Here is a 5,344-nt window from a genome sequence, read left to right as displayed (position 1 = left end):
CAATTTAAGTTTGGTGTTGTGATGAGCGGATAATTTATACGCTTTTTGGCATTGTTTTTAGTATGTTTTTAGTAGGATCTATTTACTTTTAGGGATGTTTTCATTAGTTTTTATGTTAAATTCACATTTCTGGACTTTACTATGAGTTTGTGTATTTTTCTGTGATTTCAGGTATTTTCTGGCTGAAATTGAGGGACTTGAGTAGAAATCAAATTCGGAGGTTAAAGAAGGACTGCTGATGCTGTTGGATTCTGACCTCCCTGCACTCAAAGTCGATTTTCTGGAGCTACAGAACTCGAAATGGCGCGCTTCCATTTGCGTTGGAAATTAGACATCCAGGGCTTTCCAGCAATATATACTGAGATTTACAAGGTGACCATAGCTTGCTTCATACCAACAATCTCCGTGGGATTCGACCCTTACTCACGTAAGGTATTACTTGGACGACCCAGTGCACTTGCTGGTTAGTTATGCGAAGTTGTGAAGATATGTTTAGACCATGGTCCTGTGCATCCGTTTTTGGTGCCATTGCCGGGGAATCAATTTCGAACAACAATTCACAACCTGAGTAGCAATTTCGCATACCAAAGTCCTCTTCACTATCACTATTCATTCCTCCGTACACTTTAGCTCTATCATCTTCCATGCCTAAGTCAAATTGAATTGCATCTGTAGCTATATGTTCAAACCCAACATACAACTCAATCTTCAGCTGTTGCACCTGAATTTACTGGTGAATATGAAACACATGATGCATACTTGCTTCGTCAATAATGGGCATAATTCAAATTATATTAGATTATCAAATACAATAACGGAAATTCTGTACAGAATATTGCTCACCCTCTTTAAGATATCACTCTCTATGCTTTGACCAAGACCGTACTATAGATCCACAAACATCATAGTGCATGAAATCATAAATGAAAATATATTCTCACACGCAATGCTCACACCCACATGTTTATTTCAAATAATCTCACTGTTATAATACACTAGTATATTTGCGGTACCCTCTATTACACCACCAACACACTAAAACAACTCTTTTCACAATGAAGTAAAATGGTAAAGAACTTCGTATTTATAGGCAGATTTTTTGGATAAATTAGGGAACACTCAACATGTGACCTGTGTTGAAATGATATCCAATCAGCGTCTGACACATGGCAACACATGTCCTGCATGTTGGGCCTACTCCCTCTGCATGCTTCACCCATCTGCAATTACACACCTTTAGCCTATTTCAGTGTGTATCTCACCAACAAAATTCATATTAAAAAAATGAGCCTCATAATAACATGTTTATTAATCCACCTTTTTAATATATAAATATGGTAATAATAATAAATTTGAAATTAAAAAAAATAGTAATTAACAACATATTTAATAATAAAGAGCATTTTAGGAAATAATTTGGACGTAATTACTCTCATATTTATAAATTAGATTAAATAGAAGATACAAAAATATATAATGAGACATTTTAAAAAAATAATTTAGACACTAAACAACTCTCATATCCCCTGTATAATTGACAAATAGATAGATAGATATACATAGGATAAAGATGGTGCGCGAAATTAGAACTCGCACAACTTTATCGGCAAGTACACCGGGTCATCCAAGTAATACCTCAAGTGAGTGGGGGTCGATCCCACGAGAATTGTTGGATTGAGCAAGCAATAGTTATCCTGTTAGACTTAGTCAGGTAAACAGTAAAAGGTGGTTGTTGTTGTAAAACGTATAAGTAGTAAAAAGCAAGAAAGCAATTAAACGGGTTTAGAGTAAAACAATGATGAGAAAACAGTTAAGGTCTCGGAGATGTTTATCTTTCCGGATTAAAACATCTTACCAGCTATTTTAACAATGAGTGATTCCTTCTATGGCAAACCATAAGTGATTAAGACCTAATCTCTTAGCGATTTAATCTCCTCTAATCTTCATCAAAAGCCACTCTTGTGGTCATTCAATTCAGATCAGAGGGTGACGTTCAGAAAACTAGTTTAGCACCACAAAACCTCAATTACCCAAAGCTAACAGGATTTTATGTCACATATCGTAATTAGTCCAGGTAATTCACAGTTTAGGAGGAGTGTTTTCAAGCTGTAGCTCAAGCGAGATAGCTCTCTCGAGAATCACAAGAGCTCATGTAGAATAAGGGTCATACTCTCGTTCAACCCAGATTCAAAAGATTAAGAACGAAAACAACACCTTAGAATTGAATCAAACATTAATTAAAATAGCAGAATAATAATCTTTATCCATAGAAATAAATAGAGCTCCTAACCTTAACCAAGAGGTTTAGTTGCTCATAACTTTACAAAGAAAATAGGTTTCTGAAAAAGTGCGAAGGAAGAAGATCTGCTAAACCTAATGGATATTCTCCTATAAATACTAACCTAATAATAAATGCTAAACCTAAAAGATATTATTTTAAATTAAAAATTACAAAGATAAAATAAGATAAGCATAAGAAGTGCTAAAATCCACTTAGAGGCCCAATAGCATGTAAACCGAGTTGTTTGCTGGCGTTCAGCGCTAGGATTGGGCGTTGAACACCAGAGAAGGGGAGTGCGTTCTATTCCTTTCCCCCCCTGGCTGGCGTTGAATGCCGGTTTGGGCATTCAGCGCCCAAGGGGAGCTAACAGCTTTTTTTGTCTTTTGCTCCAGGCTTCTCTAAACTACTCCAAATTTCACCTAAAACCATAAAAACACAAGAAAAAACTCAAAGTAGCAACCAAAGGTGAATTTTGCACTAAAATATAATAAAACCTAATAAAATCTAACTAAAAATAATATAAAAAAACCTAGAAAAAGGGTATAAGATGCTCACTGATGGGAAAATTTGTGGAAAAACGAATTTCCAAAACACCTAATTCTAACCGGCAAGTATACCGGGTCACATCAAGTAATAAAACTCACGTGAGTGAGGTCGATCCCACAGGGATTGATGGATCAAGCAACTTTAGTGGGTGATTAGTTTAGTCAAGCTAACATTGAAGTGAATTGTGTGAAATTGTAACCAACAGAATTATAAATGACAGGAAATTAAAGTTGCAGAATTCACTGAAATTTTGTAGAAGAAGAACAAGAGAAATCTCAAAGTGAGAATGAAACAGAATTCCTTCAATTCTTCAATTCTCAACCCAAGATTCAAAACAAAGAGAAAAACTAAAGAGAGAGAGTTCTCTATTCCTAATGCTCTCTAATGGAGCCAGCCTACTGATAAAGATGATAAGGATGCCTTATATAGGCTTTTCCAAATGAAAATGAAAATGAAATTGAAATTAAAAAAAAATTACAATTGAATGAAATTCCTAATCTCGCTCCTCTGTGTGCCTTTGAGTGATGGTAATGGGCTTAGCTTGCTTTGAATTTGAGGAAGAATGGATCTGGATGGCCTTGATGGAATTGGGATCATTCACGTTTAAGTCAACGTTTAAGGCAAACGTTGACTCAAACGTCTTGTAATGGCATGATGCAGAATGGGGGTTTGCTGTCACTCACGTTTGAGTTCACGTTTGAGGTCAAACATGAGCTCAAACATTAAGTCCTCTTGGATGTGTTTTTAAAGTTCAAGTCTTGGGACGCTTCTTTGTCCTCTTTTCAACGTTGCTAATTTCATTCCTAATATAAACTATTATATATGGTTTGAAAGTTCTGAATGTCATATTTCCAACGCAACTGGAATCACCTCAATTGGACATCTACAACTCAAGTTATGCTCCATTGAAGGGGACAGGGTCGCTGGCTTTGGTGTGCAATGTTTGAGGCGACGTTTGCCTCAAACGTGGACGAAAACGTCAGGTTTTGGAGGCTCAAATGCATTGTCCACCCCATACTATTATATATTGTTGGAAAGCCCTGAATGTCTACTTTCCAATGCCATTGGAAGCGCATCATTTGGAGCTCCACAACTCGAGTTATACTCCGTCGAAGGTGTAGAGGTCAGTTGGCCTCACTGCAGGTTGCCACCATGTTCGTTTATGCACATTTCGGGGCAATTTTCTCCCTCAATTTTGGTGTCCACCATGCAGTGCCATATATGCTTGGAAAGCTCTCGATTCCTACTTTCCATTGCTTTTTGAATCATCTCATTTGGAGCTCTGTAGCTCAAGTTATTCTTGTTGGAAGTATACCCCTTCAGGATGTGAGGAGCAACGTTTGACCTCAAGTTTGAGGCAAACGTTGGCGCAAGCTTCTGGCCTCCCTAGGTGAAATTTGGCTTTTCCTCACGTTTGAGCTTAAGTTTGAGGCAAACTTTAGCTCAAACGTGAGTCCTTCTTCTTGCCCTTGCCATCTTCTTTTCTTCAACCTTTTTCAAAGCTTTTTCACCTATCATCAATCAATCAAAAGTATCAAAGCTATGCTCAAAATCATGAGATTGTTTTTCTTTCATAATATATGACAATTATAGCACAAAATCTCATGAAAATGTATCAATTTATCCATGATTGATTGAATCAAAGGAAACATGAAATTCTACCCAATTGGCTTACTTATGGCTCAAGAAAGTGTATAAAACCTATTAAAAAAACAAAGAAAAAGCATAGAAAAACATGACATGGTGACATGTCATCACTCACGCATCACAACACTAAAATTAAACAGTTGCTTGTCCTCAAGCAACCAAAAACAAAATAGGACCAAGGAAGAGAAAACACATAAGATTAAAGTTGTCAATCAAGCTCAGGTCTAATTACTGAATGGAGCTATTAACACTATTTCTAAATACCTTTGGCATTTCACTATCCTTTGAAGCTCAGAAATATTGGTGTCCCTTTGATGAATCCATATTTGTTGATGATTTTTAGTTGAAATTGAATGGATTTCATTATATAAACTTGCACTTATTCCCTTAAATAGCATGCTTTTGAACTTTCCTCCTAATTTGTGCTTGATTATAAAAACATGCTCTTTTGTGCTTAATTTGATTAATTTTATCCCATTTGCCTTCCATTCGATGCCTTGATGTTGTTTCTGAGTGATTTCAGATGTATAAGGTAAGAATGGCTTGGAGAGAATGGAAGAGGAGCATGCAAAGTGGAGGAAGCATGAAGAATCAAAGGAAAAGAGCACAGTGATGTGTGCGTATGCACAGACCTGCGTGCGTATGCACAACCATCAGAGCAAAGACACGCGTGCGCGTGAGCCGCATCAAGCGTGTTTCGCGTCCATTTAAGCATCGCCTATTGTGCGCGCGCACAACCTCTTGTGCGTACGCACAGGAAGAGATTTTGGCAGAGTGTGCGTGTGCACACATCTGTGCATACGCACAGGTACCAGTGCATGCCTTCATTAAAAATGCACCTGACTCGCAATTTTGGGGCTCTTTTGGCCC

At 37.3% G+C, this 5,344-nt stretch overlaps 1 long non-coding RNA gene across 1 annotated transcript in view; it reads left to right on the top strand.

Moving 5' to 3' along the window:
- Window positions 1–71, top strand: part of LOC110271009 — a 16,907-nt gene extending 16,836 nt beyond the window's left edge. The window contains exon 3 of the long non-coding RNA XR_002360948.1: window positions 62–71. This is a non-coding gene — a long non-coding RNA (uncharacterized LOC110271009). The remainder of the gene's footprint in view (window positions 1–61) is intronic.

The sequence above is a fragment of the Arachis ipaensis genome, chromosome B04, assembly GCF_000816755.2.
Source record: "Arachis ipaensis cultivar K30076 chromosome B04, Araip1.1, whole genome shotgun sequence".
In the NCBI taxonomy this organism is placed as follows: domain Eukaryota; kingdom Viridiplantae; phylum Streptophyta; class Magnoliopsida; order Fabales; family Fabaceae; genus Arachis; species Arachis ipaensis.
The sequence above is the reverse complement of the archived record's forward strand: the minus strand, read 5'-3'. Positions and strand labels throughout refer to the sequence as shown.